The sequence below is a fragment of the Charadrius vociferus genome, unplaced genomic scaffold, assembly GCF_000708025.1.
Source record: "Charadrius vociferus isolate BGI_N301 unplaced genomic scaffold, ASM70802v2 scaffold52, whole genome shotgun sequence".
Taxonomy (NCBI): Eukaryota; Metazoa; Chordata; class Aves; order Charadriiformes; family Charadriidae; genus Charadrius; species Charadrius vociferus.
This window is the reverse complement of record NW_009647572.1, coordinates 5,869,641-5,876,821: the sequence shown is the minus strand read 5'-3', so window position 1 is coordinate 5,876,821 and position 7,181 is coordinate 5,869,641.

Genomic DNA, 7,181 nt, shown 5'->3' with positions numbered 1-7,181 from the left:
ATTCCTGCTATGACAGGATGGGGCTATTCTTTATTATTAATAATTTAAAATAAATTCCAGTGAAACTGTGGCTGTGCTCTCTTCATGCTTTGTGTAATTTTGAATGGTGAGCCTGCGAATAGCTGGTGAGAATTTTAAGACCTATTTTGTGAACCTACCATGAAACATTGCTTGTCTTTCTTTAATGAAATGTAAGAAAAACGAAGCAAGATGACTGTTCTCTTACAGCTCAGAAGGAAGTTTATACTCCTGTGATTTATTAAGCTTGTGGCTGTGATGGTTTTTTTATGCTTTGTTTAATATTGTATGAACATTGCTATTAAATGTCATGAATATTGCTATGAAACTTAATGAATATTGTAAAATATGAGGTCTGAACAATTAATGAAATGCAACATACAGTTTCATGAAAACTGGGCACATGTTGTCTTGGAGTCTGCCCAACTTACCAGATATTTCACTGAGAACTTAATTATTTTCTTTATACACTGGCTTCTATATTTCATGAAAACATCAGGGAGTCTTTTTAAAGTACTTTAGATATTTCATGAAAATTGCTGAATATGAGAGAAGAACTTCTTTGCCTGAAAGTTATGCTTTTATAGAGCTTTTTTCAATTATACAGATATGAAATACTACTTCATTTAAGAAAAGAAAAATAATTATTTTGCTGTAATAAATTACACCAAAGAGGAAAGCTTGTAAACTTAAAAAGAGTAAGTCATTAAATTTTGATGATGAAATTATTGCATTAATTTGTCAAAGTCCAAGAGATCACAAGTTTCCAAATTTATAATTCGCTGCCTACTTTGTTTTGGGTATCTTGAGGACCAGGATCTTGTTTGGGAGAGAGCCCTCAGCTTGATGTCCTATTTCACATGGCCATCAAAACAAACTTCCAGTTCTTAATGCCCTATGCTATGATCTATGGGGAATATAAGCTTTGATAGGAGGAAAAAAAAAAAAAAAAAAGGAAAAAAGCTCCTTGTTTCAGTCTGCTTTCCAGTGAAGCCATTTGCCTGTTCTTAAAAAAAAAGAAAAAAAGGAAAAAAAGCTCCTTGTTTCAGTCTGCTTTCCAGTGAAGCCATTTGCCTGTTCTTTATCTCACTCATCCCTGTTTTCCCAAGTCTTGCTGCTTACGGTGAGATTTTCTTCAATTATAACATGGCTAATCCCCCACCTTTCTCTTTCCAACCTTGAGAGACCCTGAAAACAGTCCTGAAAACACTTGCTGTCAACCTTTTTAAACTACGAGACATCATTCAAGCACTTCCTCTGCTGATTCTTCTCTCCTTGTTCAGAATTGCAAGGGAGGAGGAAATTGTCCTTGACAGCACCAATGGCTCATGTTTCATTACTGTGGAAGGCAGGAAAATTAACATGAACTTCTTACTTGGATGACTTAAAAGACGCAGTCTCCCACACCCTTCAGTTAAGAGATGTTTGCGTCTTCCCTAGACTGGAGACAAAAGTTGTTTCCCTGCCTTGTCCTCCTCAAGTATGACGCCACGTGGTCAAGAGCCCTCTCTCTATACTCCTATGATGTGTGGCCAGTGGGGGTAGGTGGGCGATTTTTTGCTGCAAACCATTGATCAAGAAGAGCTGACTGTCAGCAGCAATGGTTCCCATCACTGCGGTGGGAAAGGGAAGAAGAGCTTTCAGAGGACATTGGCAGGGAAATACTTGGGAAAGCCATGGAAGAAATTTCCTGCTTTGAATGCCTGCAGGAAGCAGGCGAACAATCGTCCAGTGGTTTTCACTGGCAGACTGCATCTAGTATTAAAAAGCACAGATGTACTTGTTTAAGAAGGTAAATGGAAACTCAGCAAGAGGCAGGCAGATTGATTCCCTCACAAAATGCTGCTGGCATGTAAGAGCGCAGCTCAATGTAGTGGAGCAGATGAGAAGGGAGTGCTGCCTGGCAGTGTTACAGCTGTACCTTCAGTGTATCCTACAGACAGGTACAAAGTTCATTCACTGGGTATAATAACCCCTGTAGGATTTGCTTGTAGAATTGCCTTGTTAGGTAATTAAATGCTCTATCACCATGACATAATTCTATGAGTCATCTGTCCTAAGTGTCATCTCAACAACCCAATGATAAAACTGAATCAAACTGCTTTAAATGATGCCTCACTTCCAGACTGCTCCAGAAACTTATTCCACTGTGAGGTTTTATTACACTAAATCTACTATGTGGCACACTAAAAACACCGGCAAGGTAGACAGGTTGGTTGCTGATGCCAGAATCTTCTTGGATGTCTCTCTTGTCTGCTTTGTGAACCAGAAGCTGTCCTCAGCTCTGAGGGCCTGGCTTTGCCGGCAGCCGAGAGAGGCTCACTGCGGGCTGCTTTCTGACGAAAAGCCATCCAGCTTGTCAGAACAAGAATACGATAAAAATACTGCTGGAGGTCTGGGATTTGCCCAGTTTCCTATGGAGATGACACATAATAACCCTGTGTGTGCATGCGTATATTCCCAGTAACCTTGGAATGCAGTGGTCAATTTTAAATCTTGTTTCATGTCAGGCTAGAGATGTTAAAGATGTTAGTTTCCTATGAGTTTCATGAAAGTACGTAGAAGAGATGGAAAGAGACCTCCCATAAGCGTCCCTCTTGAATGAAAGGCTGAACCCACTTCAGATGCTAGTTACGGCACACAGGGGTGAATACATTGTGAATGTCCTTGTTGCCAGAGCATAAATTATGGCTAGTGTCATTAAACACCAGAGTCCAGCTAGGAGAATTAATTTCCTTTGGTTTTTGCTATTCTTGAAACCTGCTGTTTATTCCTCAGGCTTTCTAAAATTTGCTTTGACCCCTCCGTGTTAATAAAACAGGCTAACCCAGATGCCTCCTGGTTTAGGTACCCCTTCTGAGGATACTTCTCAAGCCCATCCTGACCCTTTCCTTTTTTCCCCAAAGTCATGGAGATCTGCCCCTCGCTGGATGACATAGTGCTGCAGTACCACAGCCATATTCTGCTGATGATGGTGCCAGGGACGTGCAGGTACAAATGCCCACAATTTTCTCCACAGGTGGATAAGGCCTGAAGGCAAAAGGACTACTTGGTCCTGGTGGGAAACACAACAGAAGGACTGCCATACATTAAAAGCGTATCTTTGTCTGTACTGCATCAATAAGCAGTGAACTTAAAGCACCTTCAAAACAGACTGAGGAACAAACACTGTCTTGGCAGTCAGTAGACTCTAATTATTTTGCATTGTTAGTTGTTAGCTGCAGCTGCTTTCACGAGCAGTAGATAAGCTTAATGTGAAATAAATACCCCTGTGAAGACACATCTTTAGTTTTGGACTTGTCATCTCATCCAAACTGCTGCAGCGTCACAGGAAGATAGCTATTTTTAAACATTCATTCTCTATACCACTTTCTTGATCTGTTTCGTAAACTAAGCTTCAAGACACTTCTGTGGGGCAGTTAATGTCATCCAGTGAACCGACTCAGCCGAAACAAAACGGCTACCTTCAGATAGGCAATTTTCACAGAGTGGGTGATGCGGTATCCCAGGCCAAGCTCAGGAGAGCCCAGAAGAGCCCCCGTAAGCCAGCGGCAGAGCCCTGCCCTCTGCCCCCCCAGCTGGCTGGCGGTTTTTGTGCCGAGCACCTGCAAGGGAAGCAGGAAGCTGGAGCCTGCCAGCATTATTCTTTACTGACAAAACAAAAAGGGGCTGGCAAAAGCTGAAGGTTGCTTTGTGGCGTCTAACGTCCTCCACAGCTTGCTCAAGATGGATACTGGGAGAGGAAGACTGGGGTGACTAGAGGGCAAGTAGCTCTCCTAGCCTCGGAGGTAGAGGCCTAACATCAGGTCTTGCAGAAGGACCCCAGGTTCACATGCTCACGAGAGGCGAGTTCCTCCAAGATCCTGGTACACAGTAAGAGGCAACTGACCTCCATCCGCTATAAACTCAGTTCTTCCTATTTCTCCAATTCTGCCCCCGCCAGCTATTCTCCGCAGAGTTGCCTCAACACCTTTCCCCACAATTTGCCTTTTTCTTCATTGCAACCCCAAGCTTTTTCCTCCCCAGCTTTTCATCCTGTAGTCTGCCCCTGACAAACATTCACACATCATTTCTTTTCTGAACTAGCTGAACTGCAACCCATATAAAGCAGATAATTTAATATTTCCTTTATGCAAAAAGAAGAAGAAACAGTTTCCTCCACCAGTCATTTCTAAATTCAACACTGATTTCCATCAGTGACAAGCATGAACTTTACAAAGAGTGGATAGTGTTGTAGTTTGGTGGCTGTACTATGTTCCCACCAGAGTCACTCTCAAATAGAAGCTTCACAAGGCCTCATTGTATTGGTCCAGAAGACTCTCTCCAGTCGCCCTAAAGAGAGAAATAAGCTCTCCATGCAGGTCCCTCAGAGGTGCACAAGGTGCTTTGCTCTGCCTAGGATGAATGTTAAATAACTAAGAACATTTAAGATATAAATACATTAATAATTTGCAGGTCACATCTTCCCAAAAGATGTGACCTTCACTTGCTAGCACTAAAAAAGCCCTGGTTTATGAAATGGAAAATGAATTTCAAGACTCCTGCCTGAATGTGAGTCACAAGTGCTATTCCACATCAGCACAGGACATGCCACATTTTATGGTAATCTTAAGTACATGTGTGTAATTTAGACATCAAAAACCCCAGTCTTTACATTTGAAGGGCATATCAACTTCACTCTAGCAAAGTTGGCTCTGTCACATGATCCCCAGATGAAGCTGAAGGCTGTAATTCATGAATGCACAGAGATTGCCTAAGAACTCCTGTTGTGACCTCAGTCTCGTGGAAAATCCTACCCCTGCTTCAGGTATGCCTCTGCTCTTCATGCAACAGCTGCTAAAATGTAAAAGATTTACCAAGATTACCCATAAACTGGGTTCAGTTGCTGCGACACACACGTCTGAGACTGCAATAAAAGTCGAAGCAGCAGGCCAGAAAACAGGAGCATGACAATTCCCCCGCATTACAATGAAAAGCTGGATTATACCGCCCGAAGGGACAGATGCATTTCAAAGAGGTCTTGTAAAGCTGGCATGGTGCATTGCGAGCGATTCTGCTTGGCCTCGTTATAGTCTGCATTTTCTTTTTGTTTAAAGGTACAACAAATCACCACAGTGAAATAAATAACACTCAGAGACTTTTCTGGAGCATACACCACTATTTGTTAAAGCTGATAAGGTAAACTGCACTGCTATTAAGTCTTCAATACCTTGGATTAAAATGAGTTTTTAGTAATTGCACTGAGTCAAAGCTGCTCCTGAGCTCATTAGTCACAAGGGGTCTCTAATTTCTCCCTGCTGTGTCAGACTACACGGGATTTTGCTGTCCTCTTCTGTCTACTTTTTTTTTTTTTTTTTTTTTTTGCTATCAGTAGCATTCCCCCACAACCTTTTAAATAGAGAGCTTTCCTGTAAGCACTCAGTTGCATGCACATGAGAGGCAGGCAAGTCTCCTGTTATGGCTATACAGAGCACCTAAGTTGAAACATGGATTTTGCATTGAAGAGGGAAGAAGCACTGTCATCAGTGTTCCATTAAATGCCTCTTCTACAGCACAAATGGAATTAGTGTTTTCTTAATAAAAAACCAATTGGGTCTGCAGAATCTCTGAAAACTAGGCCACATGTTTTAGTGACTAAATTTACGAATGCAAATCTTCAGTTTAACTTAAATTAGCCATGAATTTTCACCTTCTTATACCAGACAAGCCTAGCACAGACCTACTGTCTTAAGACCATCTTCTCTGGCTGCATTTTTCGAAAGCAGGTTGACTCAGGATTCTGTCCAAAATTGCTGTGATATAGTTTAAAATTTCCCATCTGTATCTCTGAGATCCCCTCTGGAACAGGTGATGCTGAGTAGGAGGTTACGTGTGCACCAGCAGGACATATCCTGGGAGAGCTCTTAAGCATTAACCAGCACATGCAAAGAAGCAGTGAGGCTTACTTCACACTGTGGTACCCAAGACCCCTAACAGACTTAGACCTTCCTCCTCCTGATCTTACCAAATCAGGCTATGATGCACAAGAAGGAAAGAAAAGACTTCATGCCTACTGCTTTGTTTCACTGATTGAAATAAAAATTTGTCTGCCGATTTGGTTTTACCCATCTAATACTGAATAGAGTTGTTTTATCTACAGCAAATGTCAGACGCGCTGTTCCCATGTTAAAAGCTAGGAAAATTGCATGTTATGAAGTCTGTGTTATACATGCCATCGTAAAATCGTCCATTTTGCTTTCTGGAGTTGTTTTGGTTTTGGGTTTTTGGGTTTTTTTTAATCAGAACTGATATGCTTCAGGACAGGAAACTGGAAATCAGCTCTTCTCCTTATGAGACAATCAATAACTGAAAAAGTTGTGCAGAGAGTTGGATTGGGGAATGGCTTCTCCTTATGTTGTCCGTAGAGATATAGAAGAGGAAAATTAAAGAGTTGAGGGAGTGAAAACAAGTGTCAGAGCTGGGTTTTAGACCTTCAGATGAGAGGTTTAAATGACATGCTTTCTCACATAGAAGAGCCATCTTGATTGTCAAAAGAATCTGGGTCTAGATCACCACCACCCCCCCCGAAACACTCAAGAAGAAATCAGGTGCATAAATTCTACTCTTTCACAAAGCTCTGGGTGTCCTTTGTGACTCATGTAAGAATACAGAATAACTTCCCAGAAATCTCTTTGTAAAGCCCACCTTTCTTATTTCTCTTGCCTGAAAGACTTCAAAATTTCTGCAGCAAGCCCCCCTGCACAGTGTAGCTATTTCCCAGGTACCCCACAACCCAACAGTAAACACTGTAAAACCTGAGCAAATGTCGAGAGACTCTGAGGTGAAGGACAGCGATACTGCAGGACCACAAGAACTCCCCGGTTTTGGTGTCTAGGTCTGGGTAACATATGTGTGTATCATCTGGGGAGCCACAGCTTGTAGCTACAAGGGTCTGGATCAAGCTTTCAGGGACAAAACAGCAAATTATATTCTTAGGAGGATTCAAATCCCAATTTTTTTACTAATATTGTCTGAAATATACTTCATACACCAAGATGGATTTGATTCTGGCAGAGTAACGCCTTCTCTTGTCCCCAGTGTTACCTGGGTTATAGAGCAGAGACCAGCTCTCCCTGTGTTGCTGTTGGGTTTGGGAATACCCCAGTGCAAATGACCTTCCCGTA